Below are 19,694 nucleotides of genomic sequence, written 5' to 3' on the forward strand. Positions count from 1 at the left end.
AGTATTCAATTTGTTGCGGAGAATAAATCCATAATACCAATCTTTTCCAACTGTGACTTTAACACCTTTAGAAACTAGCATATTTTCAGCAACTTCACAAACTTGCCACCGCTGATACCTATAACCTTTTAACCTAGCCATCTTTTTAATATGCTGTGCCAATTCTGCTTCCTCTGCTGGTTTGAAATAAGTAGGATGTCCAACTGAACCAATATTTGGATGGCGTTTAATATGTGGACGAAGTGTTGATTCTGGCCCAGAAAACAATTTAGCATTTTTTCTTATAGAGGCATTAGTTGCCCGAAAATGTGCAACTGCATTTTGCAAAACAGTAGCTCTCTGCTCCTGTACCTGTTTTCTGAGAGCTCTCAGAGATCTCAACTTCATTGTGATAATTGAAATCTGAAAATAAAATAAAAAGTAAGGACTTTACTGGGGGTGGAGAGGGGCCAGGGGAAAGTTTTTGAAGTACAAATGAATACAAAATAAAGTTTTTTCCATAATTTTCATTTTGAGTCAGCATAATGGTATTTTTTTTCAAAAATACTGAATATATACTCCGTAGCTCCAGTCCATACCAAACATTTATAATATGCCAAAACAGAAAATGGCGGACATGATTTGCAAAGTGTGTCACGTCATAAAACAGCGAAAAATGCAGTAATGAATAGACTTTGAACTAAAACAAGTATCTATACTTCTGTTTTAATGATTACTCTCCAATATGCAATGGATGCTTAGTGCATGAAGGACAGCTTGTGAAAGCGCTTTTCACATTGTTGACCTGGATTCAGTCAGCCATGAAAGACCTTTCAAAAATTATTTTTCGTAAGCGATATTTTGCTGCTGCAAACATCTTTCATATGACTTATAGACTGGAAATATATCGTACATACTTACTCTGAACGATCATATTCTTCTGAAAACTTGAGTACGTGTTTATTTACACTCAAATGAGGTGCGCCAAATAACCCGACGCGCCTTTTTGTTTTGGTTTCCATGTATCAGGGAAAAACATGTAACAGCACATCCTGTTTGAAATCCATATAAGAATTAAGACCGATGTCACATGAAAGTTGGTATAAAAGTGGGTATTTTATACATCGCTTAAATTTGTCCGCCTTTCAAAATCAATTTTAGCATTGAACTTCTGCTTTTTTTGTTTTAACAGGGTAATAGATAGATTCATGTGGCTACGCACTGTTTACACACTCTGTTTACATTTGCGCGTTAAACGGCTATGCTAGAACGTTTTTGGCCCCACACCGGACCATTTTAAAGGATATGACGCCCCCCCCCCCCCCCACCCCCAAACTCCAATAAAAAACAACAACAACAAAAACGCTGATATCCCCGCATATTTTATGAACATTGAATGACGTTGACAGACAACTTATATTCCATAAGACGTTTGTCATGTTTGAATAGAGTTAATGCATGTTTGTTCCGTGTTTAAACGTCTGTAGAATCTATCGGCTACAAACCAGTTTCTCGGTATTTTGCAAATGTTATCATATAAAGGTAAACATTCGTTATCCATACATAAAAATAACAGGACTAACGCCATCAAAGTATGTAGCCAGTCATACAATTCACAGCATAGAATTAGCGGTAAGTGTTAACGTATGCAGGTGAACACCGGCTAAGCACATATATTTACTTCAAAAGTCGTTCTCCTCGTCACCTCCTACTGATCACATTTATTGAAAGTCATGAGGGAACACTTATTCAAATGAACAACTAATGTATACTCTACGAATAATCATTATGATACGACAATTTCCTTTCTTGAACCAGTAGTCTATTCTATTTATGATTCCTATGTGTTAAGAGAAAATTTCACATTTAAATCATTTGTAAACGGTTGGAATTCGTTCCTGATAAAATGGTATTCCAGTAGACTGTCCTTTATGAAATAGTGGAGCTATAAAATGTAGAATTACTATGAATGTGTGATTTAAATATAAATACATATAGTTATATTTAAACTGGTTCCCATACGTGCATTTGCTCCGCCTCATAAAAGTTTTCTTCATTAACATCGGGAGAAACTGTAGCAGGTTGTTTTTATATTGATATTTTATTGCCCATGACCTTCAAACATAAGGTATTGCAAAAGTTGGCTTCCATTGTAAAATCCCAAGGATATTTTTCAGTGATAATCAGCTGATATTACTGTGACTTGTTATCTGAGGACATCATGTGCTAACCAAAAGCTAATTTACTGAAATATGGCCTGCTCACAGTCTGTATACATATTTATCAGAAGAATTCTAATGTTTCTTCGAGAACAAAAGATTTCAAATTAAATCTCTAATGTAAGGTTTAAAATATGTAATAAGACCATTAGTCGTCAGAAAAATGTGCTATTTTAGAGGCTTAAAGCATTCTTGTAAATGCTTGCAGTATTTACAAAAACAACAACAACAGCAAAGCAGGAAGGCAACTGGGCTAAGCTATATTCAGTTTCACGAAATGATTACAAAGTTTCCAGCTCACATTTAAAATAATGTATGATCATTATTAGATCAGTATCAGAAAAATCAAAATGTCTAAATTTAAGGATAAATTGAAATGTATGTATTGTAGATACAAGCAACGGTAAAGTCTTATTGTATTACAAATCAGTATGACGAGTACATGAATGTTAGCTTATTGTATATTCTCAGAGGTTACTTACTTTGAATGTATTCGACAATGCGACAAAGTCGAATAACTATGTATGTTATCATATATGCTTTCATAAATGAGCAGCATAAACCGTATATTTTGACATATTAAGTGTTCGATGTAGAACAGACGCTTTTTAATGTTAATGTTTTAATGTTAATGTTAATGCGTTAAAGGGACTTTAATTTTGACATTAACAAAGATATGATTTTTCACATGACAACTTGCACAGATGAAAAACGCATAGGGTCAATGTCTTTTGATTCTTTTTCACCAACTTTTAAGAAGAAAACGAAGGCGAATACCCAGCAATGCTGACACAGCATTTACGTCACAACTAATAGGCTATCATTTGCAAAGTATGTGATTGGGAAATATAGGGCTTTTATGTCTTGTGTATTTAATGTTATATTACGTATGGTTTCTGGAACGGTATATCAACTTTCTGCAGGAAAATCACATTTTCTGTGTTATTTTAAATGTCTGTCTGTAAAACTATGTTATTCTGTATTAATAATGTATGCCATTTGACACCTTGTTCACACGTAAACTAGCAACAAAACGATCGAACCTTTTTCTAAGCTATTTTGATAGAGTCCAACGAGTATTTACTGAGAAAGGCTTGGTGGTTTTAATCACATCATCTCGTGTTAGTTTTCTTCTGTCCTGACATTTCCAACCACATATTTTAAAACATAATTAAGACAAAGCCATGAAAAGTGCTGCGGCCATTAAATGATTTATTGGAGGATGCAGGTGACTTCTTAAAAAATGATAAAAAAGAAAATGAAAATGGGCATTATATGAAAGTGTTTTAATGAAAAAGAAAAATATTTTTCTTTGTTCGGTTGTGACTGCGTGCCAAGATCGAAGGAAAAAACATTGTATTTTTTTGTTAGGAATTAAAAGGTAAAAGGGCTAGCTTCCCAGTAGCACAGAGCACAGCCAAAGCCATTCATCATAATGCAGGCCCAGCCACATAAAGATACTGTTGTGAATGGACATAGCAGACGGCTTCTTTCAACAACAGTACCACCTGCCGTCCCTCGTCTGTAAGTGCTGGACAATATATAAAAAAGAGTTATAGTTCTGGGCCTTCTTTCTCAAAGCTTTAGCATTTAATCAAAAAAGTAGATCTATTAATAAACAAAACAAACAACAACCAAGAAATACTGATTTTCTAAGTACAAGAAGGGCCATAATTCTGACTAAATGCATACCAGAGTTCCTGGCCTACACAGTCGCCTAATGATGAAAAACAAGTGTGCAAAGTTTCAAAGCTATGGCGCTTATAGTTTTTGAGAAAAGGTGGTTCCAAAACAAAAAATTTAACCAAGAAAATCAAACTTTTTAAGTACAAAAGGGGCCATAATTCTGACAAAATGCATATCAAAGTTATGGTTCTTCGCCTTCATAGTCCTCTAATAATGATAAACAGGTGTGCAAAGGTTCGAAGCTGTAGCTCTAATAGTTTTTGACAAAAGTGGACCTAAACAAAACTTTTAACCAATGCCGACGCCGGCGCCGACAATCAAGTGACGACAATACTTTTTTTAAAAACTCAGACGAGCGAATAGTCCAGAAACCGTGCATTTAAATCATATGCAAGATATAATATGGAGATGTGGTAGAAAAGGCTTGGTGTGGAATGTATTGGAAAAGAGGAAATCCGCAAAAACGGATATTCAACATAATATAGAAAGCTACTTTCCGACAAGTTTAGCCTCCCTAGATGGCCATTGTTTTGCTGATTCTCTTTTGAGGTTATTTTATTGTCATTTCTAGGTCACATACATATCAAAGGTCAAATCTAAACTTGAGGAAACGTACTTCTAACGTATTAAAGATAGCCAAATGGTGTGTATATTACTAATATACTCAACAACTCTTCTAACTCCACACCTGTTTTTTTTCTTTCCTTTTATCTCTGTCACATTTTGACAGATTTGAATGACATTTTTACACAATGTTTAACGATTACTTTATTATAATGAAACATAACAACGATCATAGCCTGAATTAAATTTATTTAATCGTAAGGGTAACCCTTAAATTAATAGTCACATAATTAGTAAATTCCAAATCACAGTTTCGCACTTTGATCCTATGAATTTGATGAAATCTAAATTATTATACAATGTTTACTGAATGTTCAACTATGTCCGTCAATATTTAGGTATGATCATGTTAATTTTATATCAAGTTTGTGATGTCATTATTGACACCACATTAATGGTTGACGTGGAATCAAGAAGTACATTTACCTCAATAATTATCAAATTTTCTCATCCAAACATTATGATTTTATAAGTAAAAAGAGCTGTCCGTAAGACAACGCGCTCAACTATTCGGCGCTTTGACAGTAAAATGAATTTATGTCTCAATAAGGGACCTCTAGTTTAAAAGGTAGATACACCAAATCATTATCTTATATTGTACTAAAGTTATATCCAGAAAGCGAAGATTGCCAAAATACTTTAAGAATGAAAGGGGCATAATTCTGTCAAAAATACAATTAGAGTTATGGGGATTGTAATCAAATATGCAGATGATGATTATAAAGAAATATTTTTAATTTCAAGTCATTACAATGTATCTTTTAAAGTACCAAATGTATGTCTATAAACAAAGCGTGCGAGAATGTTTAATATGAAAATAACTCCAAGTATTACAACTTGGTGACCTTGACCTTGGGTATAATGGGCCCAGCCCCTGCACATACTTTGTTTGTATGCTGGACAATGTTTTGTTTATGTGGACTTACAGTAAGACATAAGAAATAGTAACAAAGATATGACAGAAATACAAAGGTTACCGAAACATTTTAACATTAAAAAAAACTAAGTATAACACCTTAGTGACCTTGATCTTCGGTATAATGGGATATAATAAGATATAAGCAATAGAAACAAAGAAAAACAAAGGTTTCCGAAAAAAAAAAAACGAAGAAAGCTCACGCCGGAGCGAGTAGAATAACACTCATATTCTCCGAATAGTGGAGCTAAAAATGAATATGCAACAAAATGATGATAAGCTTTGCATTGAGAAATATGCAGTCGTGTTTTCGCGGAATAATATAGCACCGCATATGTAGCACAAAACTTGCACATGTGTCTCAATACAAATGTGATATTCTCTTAATGCACATTTGCAAAATAGTATCCTATGTCAGGAAAAGATCAGATTCATAATTCCTTGAAGATTGAAATATTGGCCGCAAAATTGCTTAATCCCGCAGATAGCAGTACTTGCCGCATAGAGACTAGCACCAAGTTGTGACTTTTATTTTTGGGTCACCTTTATTTGAACTGTCATGGCTCAACGAATGTACTTACAACTGCTGTCACTGTTTTGTTTATTTAACAGAACTGCCCATTAAACAATGTGTCCAATTTTCATTTAAATCTGTGACAGAGATAAAAACAAAATCCAGGTTTGGAGTTAAAAATGTTGTTGATTATATGATTATAAAATGACACTGCAAATGCATTTCTTGCACTTCAGGCAGCAATAAAATTTGAACTTAAGCTTTGCATTGACTACAAAAAGAATATTTGAATATTTATCTATTGTACACTTTTTGAGAAATATGTGCGAAAGGGAAAATATGGTATGTATTGAGGAAGAAGACTACGACTGAAAATGAATTGCATGTTAATATATAAAAATTCTCATATCAACAGTTATAATCCCTTTACTGTAATGTATACAACCAAGACTGTTTAGCTCAATATGAAGAGCGCAGATCTAAGGATCGCGAGGTGATACCCAGGAGAGGTGTATGTTTTCCATGACGATTTGATACTAGACATTGTCAGGAGTAATTTCGTCCTCCACCTTGAATCATGTGGAGAAGTTGGCAGTAATGTGGGGAAAAGGATAGTACTTGTAGAGAATCCAGAAACACTGATTAGGTAAACTGACCGCCGTTAAATGTCTGAAATACGAAAATGATGAAATATGGTAGTTAACCAAAAGATGTAAAACTAACTTCCTGGAGGACGAGAAGAGCATGAAGAAGAGATTTGAAATTTAAAACGATGGATTTATAATAAACAAATACTGCCGATTGAATATGTCAGGTTAAGACGTCTATAGCTTGTGAAGTGGGATTATAATGGGGTTTATTCATTTTTTATATATGGGTATTTTAGTCATTTTAGTTTATTCTGGCATTCCGCACTGAATTTAATGGACAATATACATACTTTTACACGCTTGTGTCTACGAGTACAATAGCGTTAGCGCACATTTGTTTCCCTTTATAACATCAGTAGATTCCTTCGTGATACATTGATACGTTAAAAACACATGAAGAGCGGTTATCAGTTCTTTTAATAGCCTAATGTTATATTGGTTCTTATAATATCCTAATGTTAATGTGCAAAGACATTGTTTTAGCTGATTCAAAGATATAACAAGTATCATTTTCATGCTAATGGACTGGGAAAAAAAACAACATAACATTTGCGGTTATCTAATATTTATATTTAAACTTTGATATCGCTTGATTTTGTACATAGATAGTACATGTATTTCTAAATGCCCACATATTCCTGAAATTACTACATCACATGCGTAAACCACTGGAATAGAGACTTAATTGACAGCATAAGCCATTTTAGATAATGCTTGAAAGAATTTGCACATTTAATAGTAATATTACTATCTCACGAACAGACTTAATCAAACCGAGTTTTTACGTCATTGCGTCCGATGCTTTAGATCTGTCAACATTTAGTACAGTCGAACTATATTCGCTAGAACTCGACGGGACAAGCAAAATTTGTTCGAGATATCAGTAGTACGAGTCAACGTAAAATACACATTATATAAATATTATGCCGGGACCTGACGATGAGTTCGAGCCAAGATTAGTGAGCGAATAATCCGAGTTCAAGCAAACGAAGTTTATCTGTATAAGTCATTATAAAATACGCGCCATATATTTTCCTCCCGGTACTGTTCATAAAGACAACAAACCAGCTTTTTTATAATTGTTAGCCTGAAAATTGAAGTTTTAGAAACATGAGAAAGATAGCTTTCGAAAATGAACAAAATATCAGAGAATGAACAAAATATCAGAGCGTACGAAAAGTTTAGCTCATGCTAAAGAAATAACATTAGTCTTTTTGAATTTTACTAGTCTCAAATTTAGTAAATCTACACGACATAAATTGTTTTACTTCTCAAATTCATAATTATTACCAATAAAGTACCAGTTTATATTAAAAAGTAGCAAAAATGGCGAAAATCTGACGTTTATAATAAAAATGCACTTTTTGACCTTTGACCTTGTACTGTGACTTTACTACGACCCTTAGAAAGCGACAACCCCGCCCTGGAGTTTTTCTAATTTTTATTAAGTTAACAATGAACATGACTGTCGGGCATTAACGAAAAATGCCATCAAAGGCAATTTCTAGGCCTCTTTTTCGGATATATCATCAGATATAGGCCACTAATAATAGTTCTCTGTTAACGCGGTAATTACTAAATGTATACTAGGCAAAATGTGAAGCCTGGTATTGATTACACAAGGGATCTCGAACCTACCATAAGATATTCTCTTATTTTACATTTAGATGTATTTATGTATCTTTAATATAGTGCTGCACGCAAATTGTCTCTATCTATGTAGACGAAAATATGTCAAGAGGGCGATATGGCAACAAAGTTTGTAATATCCACTAACTGGACTAACTGTATTGATGCCTGTCTCGAGGTTATCGAACATTTGCATACCCGTTATGTCTGACTCAATGTAATTCCGCGCATTTATTACATCGTCATGTTTTGGTGTCATTTATCCAGATTACAAGGATTAAACATTTAGCCAGATTATATGGACATTTTAATTTGTCACATATATAGACTGGATCTCTTTTATTTGCTGTAAAAACGCAGTAGCATAAAACTTTGAAAGGACAAAATACAACAACGCGAATATTAGAGACTGACATCTAAAGTTGTCATAAAGTTATTATAAAATTAGGGCATAAACTCTAAACTTGTGTACTTGTTTACACTTATCTTTCTTTTTGCGACCGTGGAAGTCTGAATAAGATAAAATATTCCTGGCAGTACCCACAGGCAGAATCTAATGCAAAATAAATGTTATATTTGAACTGTTTCATTGCATAACCCAAATATGTGAAACGAGCATGCATCTCTATACATACGTAGGCTATGGGTACAATATACAAATATTTTGACATTTGACGGCTGATTGAAGACAATACCTGCATTTTGAAATACATTTACTTTCATTTGTCAATAAGGTTTTTTTTTTGTATCACCGCAAAATGTTGAAGTTCATTGACACTAGATTATATGTCTTTGCCCTGTATTTCTCAATATGTTACACCAGTTCATTGACTTAAAATTATGTATCTGTCATGCGGTAATTCAAACTTACTGGCTGTCAAAAGCAGAACTCTCCATAAAATATTGGTATTTATGTCTTTTAGATACAATTATCATTTTTACATCAGTTTATTACTGTGTAATTCAAAGTAATTTGCTTGAGGTTTGCCAAGAGAATGTACGTAATAATGTGTTAAATACAGGAAATTATGTGCACAGCAAGTTGTTATAATTCATTATTTCAGCGTACCTCCGACGTTACGTTAAGATAATTCTCTGACGACATAACTTCAGGCAATGAGCAAAAACCTGATTCAGAGAGGTCACAGAGGGGTCATAAGGAATTTATCTATCAAAAATCATTTAGTGACTCTTGCAGAGCTTAAACAACTTTTTCATTAGGATAATAAAAAATATGAAAATAAGAATTATACAAAAATGTATCAATTTGATATATCAGTTTTTATGCAACCCATTCCCAATGCCCCCTTCACCCAACTTTCACCCCTGTCCATATACCATCTCAGTTGTGATATCTTGCAAATTATTCTTATAAAAGTGTGTTTGTTACTGGACTTTTCGAAGCTTTCCTTTTTTGTTCATTCACTACTGTTCCTGTTTGTTGAGGGCCTACTTTGGTGGCAGGTCGATGTTTGGCTCTGTTGGTGCTCGGGAAATCTGTCAAAATGTATTTATACTTTCTTATGTACCCGAGATATCCAGACTACCAAACTTATTATAACTTTGTAAAGATTACAGTTTGATCTATAACCTTCTACATATAAATCAAATAATATATCTAAAGTTGGGTAAAGTAGAAATACCTGCAATATTAAACGATGATTGACAAAGTCTGCCATATTATACCGAAAATTCTACAATTTGAAAGCAAAGTAGAACTTAGCTGTCTTGATATATGTTTACTGTTGTGTTAAGATGGATGAATTCTAAATGTAGCTTTATGTAAGTTATAGATATTCAAGGTTATTGCTGTGTAAACTTAAACAATGTACAATACGATTGAAATGGTTATACATGACATTACGATTATAAAAAGAACAGTCAATGTGATTAAGTGTATGGTAAATAAAATGCTCAACTTACAATATTATTTTAACTATGGTGAAAACGCATGTTAAATTTGCGGTGTTTTGTTCTGACACGTTTTGTGTACACATCATGCGTCCAATGCTTTTTCTAAGTGATAACAAATTGGACAAAACAAATACAAGCGCAATTTATGCGAGGTAAGATAAAGCCATTTTTGTTTGACGTGACATTTATGATTGTGAATCTATCATTATTGATATTTTTATCCTCCTTGTTATAAACAGAAATCTCATCCAGCTACGGTAAAATCATTTGATTTAGCGGATGCCACACGGGTACGATAATGTGAAATGTCATGGCATGTATACAGTTACAAAAAACAAAACAAAACAGGTTAATAAATAAATAAGGGATATTACATGAATGTCTTTTCATATTTAATTTATTAAGCGAGTTGAATGAAAAACATAAAATGCGAGGCTCTGTCGAGCTTTTTATCAATTTCATTCAATGAGTTTAATAAATTTAATGTGGAAAGTCACAAAATGTTATATTCTTTTGATCACATGTTAGCTTTTCCTGCCGAAACATCAAAGGTTCTACTTTCTTTAACTATTAAACAAGTAAAATTGACCAACGTTTCCTAAACTATGAACGGCGTCCAGGACAAATCTCTATTACGCTTGTGTATTACCAATTTTATGTTATGGTTTTATTTCACTCCCGCGACGTGAAACATGTGATAAAGCTACAAAAAAAAAAATACAAGAGAAATCTTCTGGGGTAAGGTCATAGGGAAATGGGCAGTGAATGCCGGAAATATGTTTTGAATTACATGTATATCAAAGCCGTTTTAAAGGTTTTTTGTGTCATACCTCTTCAATAGAAATGACTAAATAGCAGTAACTTTTTTTAAATCGCACATTTATATGTTGCTAATTATCATGCATATCAGTAAAATGGCGAGTTTTGCGATAAAAAGCAGTTTGTGCAGTAAAATGCCGAGTTTTGCGTTAAAAAGCATTTTGGTCAGTAAAATGGCAATTTTTGTTATAAATGGATTCAGTTTTTCTATTGAGTGTTAATAAGTTAAGCAAAAATGTTCTCATGTGCCAAACAGTCTGACACAATTTCTAAAGTAGAAAAAAAACGAACAAGGAAATATTTAAGTTTCGGTATTGTTGAACATGTTGAAAGAAAGAATGGAATAATGTTTAAAAAATTTATGGACATTTCATTCACTTAGGACGACTCCATGCCTCTTTCTAATAAATTCCACAGACAAAGAGCGCACTCGACTTCTAAGTATTGTCTTTATTAAAGAATCGTCAAGAACCGACATACATATTTACATAAAGGCATTAGAATAAAGATGTAAGAAAAAAATACCGTTGGACAAAAATAAAATACTTAATATTATAAAGTAAGATTTTTCTTTTACCAAAAATTGTTGAAGACAAAGATATAACGCCGCCACTGAATATCAGTAAGATTAATTTAAGAGTTTGTTGATCTGGGACGTTATATTTGGATTGATGTATTTTGGCTAGGCTTGAATCGTATGAGCTACACAAACGCCGACTGCGATCCGATCTTGTCAAATCAGCTAGAGCCAAACACATACTGGATCAAGCTACCGTCTTGACCACTTCATTTTAATCGCAAAATATTAAAGAAAAAGCTATTTATGAACCGCGTCGTGAATTCTAACAAATATACAAGCACATGGAAGATGCGGAATAGGATTTCAACATAGGGCAAATATGGATTTCAATTGCTGTCATTTTATACGTACTTATGAAACACGGGCTGTACTTTAAAGTATATAATCAAACTGTTAAATGTAAAGTATTTTGTTCGCAAATTTGCGTTTTAAGCAATAAACATGTCTGATTTTGTACTTAAGGTCGAGATGACATAATATAGGTGCAGGCAACTGATGTTCTTTTTCCTGTCTGGGCCAGTGGCACACCAATCCTAATAACAATATAATTTGAATGAATTTTACTGCATATGTCGCTGCAGACATTTTATTTACCATAAACCTTTGTAATATAACCTTGGATTATTGAAGAACAAAGCTGTTTGTATAAGTAGTATATTATTTAAACTGTATCATATCCTTCCTGTAATATTTACGTAAGAGTTATAACGTCAGTTACTATGTTTGCTTATCAAAATAGCCTGGAACATCTTCATAAATCCTGCTACAATTTAAAAGATGATTTTGTAGACATTTGAAGTCAACGGGTGTTTATGTTTAATTTACATATTGTCTTTTAAATTGCAAGTATATATGACTGTAATAGCAGACTGGAAACTTAATTTCAAATGCTAATTTCAAACAATGTATTTCAAATTTTCCTGTATTTGCATAAAGTTTGCAAGATTAATGCTTAAAGCTCTAAATTTGACTTTAAAAGTAATTGAACGGTCATATATGTGCAAATAATTAAATTACCCATTAAATTACCCATTACAATTCACTGAAACTCGCATCTAAACAATCTGTACATAATGTTTTGTTTTTGTTTGGTTTGTAGTCACATAAAATGTATAATTACATGGCAAGTATAATATTAATACATACAAGAAACGACAAATATGTATGAATTAATAATGCCATGTCAATCAACATTATATGTCAAGGAAAACACAAGAAGAGTTAAAATAAACACCTGTAGCTAACGCGCGTGTTAGAGATTCATATTGTATTTACAATGTCCTGAACATGTCAAGAGTGAGGTCAGGTGCCCACTTACACCAGCTTTAACTCCCCGATGGTAACCTTTATTTGTTTGTTTCGTGTTTTCTATGCATTTGCGTGTGCTTGCCGAAACGTCCATAAATGCAGTGCCTTGGGCAAACATACTATTTAATTATATCAGAACTGAGAAGCAATTTCGAGTGTAAAATGTTCATGCTATTTGCCATTTTGGAGTTTTCGCACTTTAATTAGAAAGAATGGTATCATGTTTTTTTTCTACTTGCAAATGCAGTTGTATAATATATATATATATATATTATAATAAATATCTTAAATACATTTTTTATCAGCGATGTGCAGGGTTTTCGACAAAAATCCCTATAATGTCCCTATTCTTGGTTCTTCTTTTTTTGTACATGCATAGTGAAATACATCAATGCTACGTTAAAATATTTGATAAGAATTTTCTACATTTACGTTAAATAACTAATTCAAAGATAAGATACTTTAGTAGAAGATGTCCTTTGGATCTCTTTAAGTACCAAGATAGAAATATTTTATCATTCTTTTTTCTTAAATGTCCATAGGTGAAGTAAAAAGTTAATATACCAATCTGAGAACAAATAATTGCCTTTTCAGAAAAGATGAAAAGTAATTATATTTCTGTGAAAGTGCATGTATCTCCATCTGATGCATTATTAATTTGAAATGAGGTTTAAGCTTATTATCTTTTCACTTCAAAAAGTCATTAAGAACACAGGGAAATTTAGTATATATGCCATACTTCAAATGACATATTAACCTAATACTGTTACACTCCATTTCCCTGAAAAGTATTCCTAACCTTTCATTAAATATCTATTTGGTTGTCTAATTATTTCTAGAACATATCCAGTATCTGAAACATCAGCGAAATATGTCGTTCGTAGTAATTCGAGAACTATGTCCGCTCTACTGCGCGTCATTTTTCATAACGTCCAAGAAATTAAGAGATACATTGTATTTTATCTTCCAAATATGTGTATGTACTTTTTTAACAATAAAAGTTTTACTTACCAGTGTAATTGTTTTAAAGGTAGTTCTGATGGTAAAATATTCAACAATAGCATTTTTCTGGTGTACATGTAATTTTCTGTTCAAGAATAGTATGTTGTTGCGTGACAGAATTGTATGTTTCTGGTGTACATGTAACGTTAAAGTGCCTCGGGATATATGTTTCTTGTGTACATGTGATGTTGCAGTGTTGTAGAATAGTATGTTTCTTGTGTACATGTGATGTTGCTGTGTTGTAGAATAGTATGTTTCTTGTGTACATGTGATGTTGCTGTGTTGTAGAATAGTATGTTTCTTGTGTAAATATGATGTTGTTGTGTTGTAGAATAGTATGTTTCTTGTGAACAAGTGATGTTGTTGTGTTGTAGAATAGTATGTTTCTTGTGCACATGTAATGTTGTTGTATTGTAGAATAGTATGCTTCTTGTGCACATATAATGTTGCTGTGTTGTAGAATATAATTATGTTTCTTGTGTGCATGTGATGTTGTTGTGTTATAGATGCGATGTGATGTTGTTGAGTTGTAAAATAGTATGTTTCTTGTGTAAATGTGATGTTGTTGTGTTGTAAGAATAGTATGTTTCAGGTATAAATGTAATGTTGTCGGCTCTAGAATTGTATGTTTCTGGTGTACATGTAATGTTATTGTGTCCTAGAAAAGTATGTTTCTAATGTATAAATTGTTCAAGAGTTTCAGAATAGTAGTGCATGTAATATTATTCATATGTGTTCAAGAGTAGTATATATCTGGTGTTCATGTAATTCTGTTAATCAAATGATCTCATATTTGGTCCTCAACAAGTACTTTCACCTGCGGATAGATAATAAGGTTATATGATATTACTCGATTAATACCAAATTTGCCAGCTACTCATGCGTACAAAAAGATAAAACCTTTATACAAATTACACATATCGTTGATGTAGTATGTGATTTTCTAATTGTCCTCGGGATTTTTATTTTGTGCAAAGAAAATTGTGGCATCAGAAAGACATAAAAAGACTTGTCCTAACTTGTGTGTGTTATTCAAATCCAAATTAATTCTGCCCTAAAATCAAGATAAGAAAAAGGTAACAGAAGTTTAAAGTTGCTTGAAAATTGTGTCAACATCTTTAAATAGTTATAGATTACTTCCTGGTAAAAATGCAGAAAAATTTCGTTTTACCTGCCAGTAATATTCGCTTAGTAATTTTATCCAAATTGAATATGTTAATACAATACTTGCTTGATATGGTAAATAAGACATTGAGATATCTTGACTTCTTTACAGTTCTCCGTACGGTAATTTTTGGTCTTAACTTCAGAAACCTTATGAGTTTTATGTAAATTATTGGTGTCTAGTATAGAACAGCAGGAATTGTGTATATCTTCAAATATGTTCTTTACTTTACCAAAATCATGAAACAGGAGTACAAATTAGTTTGATATATATGATATAGGTTGTTCATATATATTGTTCTACAATCAAACTAGAATGTTGATTGACCGAGAAACGTTGTGGTTGCCTTATAATATTTGATAAACACTGAAAGGCTAGCAATCGAACTAGAATGGTGTTTGAAAACATGGTAACCATTGTAGTAGATTTCTTTTGCGAATAAACTATATAAACGACTATATTTTATGTTAACATGAGGATTGATATCAACGTTCGTAGTTCAGACACAATTTACGTTTTCTTTGGAGCCGGCACATTAATACAGTAGATGATACATCACAAAGACAGGTTTCAATTTTGTAAAGTACTTTGTTTATAAAGGTCACATCTTTCCCTTTGATATGTCGTTTCATATTTCATGAATCCCTTCTCTGAAATGCGAAAATTTATTCGCCTAACACTTGTTTAATATTTGAACCGGACGTAATGCGGCAATTTGACGTCATAATTGACGACATAATGCTCTCTTACCGGTCCGCGTGACAACCGTTGTTTTTTCGCAGAATAATCATAGCTTGATTTCTTTCTTTGTTTAACTGGAAATCAATTTGAGCCATGTTAGAAATATGAATTACTTTATAATTCACGGATATTCTAGTTTTCGCCTAATAGCAATAAAACCGCCTTATATAGTGTGATTGAACTGACGCCAGGTTACTGAAAAAAAAACAACAACTACATCATATGACGCATGCACTTGATAGATTGCGGCTTTCGTGTCTGTTCAGAAATATATCAGGAGTTCACTTATTACTTGTTTATTATTTAAAGAACCTTACAGTTGAAATATATGACGTTTATGCATCATTTAACATGATATATGAGACCACAAGTTTCATAAGATCTCGGCGCAGTGTACTGAATAATTGCTTATTTTGTATGAAAATCGACGTTAACCTGCGAAACCGTATGAATATTAAAATGTATAAAACCTAAAATCTTACACTAAATACACATCACATAGACATGGTTCATTAATAGCTCATAGCCATTTCATCGATTGTTTTTCGGCGACGCCGTCTAAATTCGTGTTCGTTACCTATGCCACGTGACTTTAGTTTGCAAATCAAACTACTTGATAACGCATTATAGATAATTTATCAAAGTGGGAGATTTATGCAACACTCTGCCTGATTGGACGAGAGTGTCAATTTCTTTCACTCTGTTGATTGTGCTACGCTGAGTGAAATGTAGACAAAGCGTTATCCTAAACGACGATGTTCATAGTTTTAAAGCTAACTTTGGCTCAGTATAGTTAGCAAGAATATTGATATATCTCAAAATGATAAGTAAGTTTAATAAATATGATAAAAACCTGTTCAAATACCAACATATATCAAATTAAAGAAACAGCTGAATACGGTCTGCGTATCACATGAATAAGGGTGTGATAAGAGTCTTTTATGTAAAGAATTGCTTTTTAAAAAATTTTCCTTGTTACAATTGTCGTCTGTATATGAAAAGGTTTTTTGCTTTTTTGACTAATTCAGATTGCATATTAAAATGAGGACTTGTTTGCTTTGATATATTTGTTATAAATTATTTAACTGATTTATTATATATGAATATTTTTCTTTAGTATGGTATGCAAATATTGAACTCAGTTGAAATCTGTTTTTTTATATATATATGCTATATAATGACTGAATCTCATTACACTGAGATGAAGGTACGCTGCATACAGTTTATCTATGTGATATGACTACGGTCAAACTTTGCTTATGAAACAGAAATATTGAAATAATTACAATTGTATGTTTTGCTTGACCTTCACTTTTTTTATAGGTGTGACGTCATTGTCCAAAGATTCATGAATAGCGAATATGCATTTGTTCAAGCGGGATCAGTTGGCCTATTTTAGAAATAAATAAAAATAATAAATAAAAAAATCCTTTAATTGATTTTTTCTCATGTATTCTAATCAAACTTGATTTGTAGCATCTTTATTAGGCTCGCAGCCAACTTTGTTCAGCTGGGACATTTAACCCCTTTTATGGGCTGCTAGAGCTAGAACTAGAAATGCCTTTATACAGCGTCTCATGAACAGCTTGGTGGATCTTTGTCATGCTTGGTCTGGAGCATCATTATAAGGTCCTCTTCCAAATTTATTTATATAGGAACTTTGTCCCTATTAGGGGCCACTATAGCTAAAAGTAGATATGCCTTTCTTCGCATTAACCACTAAAATGTAATGGATTTTTATCAAACTCGATGTGTAACAATATCGTAAGGTCTCCTGCTATTTTGTTACAAATGGGGATAGGTACCAATTTAGCTAAAAATATAAACACGTTTAATGACCTCTTCTCATGAACCGCTTCATGAATCTTCATCAAACTACTGCTGTAATTATTCGTCTAAGGATAAACGAAACAAAATTGCAACCCTACGACGAAACCTTTGCGAAAAATTAAAAGAGAACCATTTAAATTGTTAAAGTGCGGTGTTTAGTTTTGCAATTTGAAAAATGTTAGGAATGTTAGATGAAAAATTCATAAACTTCTTTCCTTATTACAATTCGCCGACCATCATTTTTAAAGATATTTCTTGTTATTTTTACTTTATTGCTAAAGACAATATTGATAAAATTTAGTTAAAAATATTTATAACTAGTATTGCAAGTGAAAGCGTACATGTACACTCTCAAACTCAGTATCTCAAAGTCGCTTGTCTGGAACGTACGCTATATCGAAGAAATTTGCATGTCCGTTGCGTCGAAACGTATTTTAATCAAAGTCAGACGAATTCCTTCCAGGGGACAAGATGTCTAGTAACGTAACAATGACGTCACCTAGACACATTGCCAATTAATATCTTTCTAAAGCCTGTGTCTAGTGATATTGTGCATGCATATGATGCGTTTCGGTGTTTTGGATCTGTTCTGTAATATGGAAGGAATATCACATATTCCCTCTTTAATATTCAGTAAACCTTACAGTTTATATTGAATACGCTGATTCATCATTAATAATGATAAATGAGACCCAGGGGTATCTAGATCTCGGAAAGAAATGTACGGATTTAACTTCATTTTGTTTGTTGAAATTGACCTTAATTGGATGACCTTAATTGGAGGAACGATTCTTATATTGAGATAGATACAAGAGATATTTAATAGATATTGATTCATATGAAATTAATGTAGGTAGCTAGGGCTAATGTAAAATTTGCAAATAAAACCTGTGTTAAATGTTCGACTACATTATCATAATACAAATAACGCCTTCTTTAATAACTGACTTTTTTAAACCGGGTAATATTTGAAATTCATTGAAGACACTTTTCGTTTTGTAGTTTTGTATACATGTATGAACAAGCAAATGACCTTATCTCGAAGCTTAAGCTTAGTTAAACTCCTGGTTGTTCCAGAGCGGTGCTGTCTTTCTTTTTTCGTTTTTTCCTGTATGTTTGTATGGTTGTTACTTCTATGTGTCATAATCGTATTCATTTGTGTTTGTGTACAGGTGTTAAGCCGCTGTGTACGTGTATACCCGTACCCTATTTCCATGTGTAGTGTTGTTTGAGCAGATGCATTCTTACCAGAACCCTTTGCAAGATATGTAATCTCAATATTGGACATGTGGCTTGATGAATGCCCTGGTTTGAAGTTTAAACTTTACCAGTTGGAATATAATGAAAATCATAAATGTCATTTTAGAATAAGCAGATTTTTTCCCATAAAAACATTATGATATTATCATATTATTATGATATATTGCATAAATAAAGGAAGGTCATATAATTATAAAATATTAAAACATGTTTATGTTTCGTACATGTTTTCAAATTTAAAATTCTTGGATAATTATATACTTTATTCATAAGTTTTGAAAGTCATATTTGCTAAATAGCAAAAGTTAGAAACAGGTGTTAGAATAGTGGAAAGAACAAACATTTTTGTAGCATTTATACTAATTGCTAAGGCATAACTTCCATGTACTCTACATAATTATGTTGTGGAGGGACAGGATTGATAGAAACATGTTTTATTCTTGTGGGAGCATTTTAGCTGAAATGTAATTTAAAACATAAATTTTGTGTTTGTAAACTGTGTAAAATGCTTAATTCAAAGTTCAAACTTAATTTGTTTAAAGATTTTTATTCAGTTACCAAAAATAATTAACGGCGTTTTAATACTGATATATATATATGATAATTATTTTTCAGTTCCACTGACAGTTGCAAATTATGGCTAGCCGCATGACACCAAATGAATTGTCGTCGGTCTAAATGGAAGTAAATAAAAAAAAGTCTTATTACTTTTCAAAATTTACCTCACAAACAAGAAAGTATAAGCATAAAGCCTAAATTAGATATATTTTGCAACTGTAGTTTTGCTTTAAGAACACTTGCATTTGGACTTTCAAATAACATAAAACAACCCAATATTATTACAATAGAGAAGCTACA

Source organism: Mercenaria mercenaria, chromosome 17, assembly GCF_021730395.1.
Source record: "Mercenaria mercenaria strain notata chromosome 17, MADL_Memer_1, whole genome shotgun sequence".
NCBI lineage: Eukaryota > Metazoa > Mollusca > Bivalvia > Venerida > Veneridae > Mercenaria > Mercenaria mercenaria.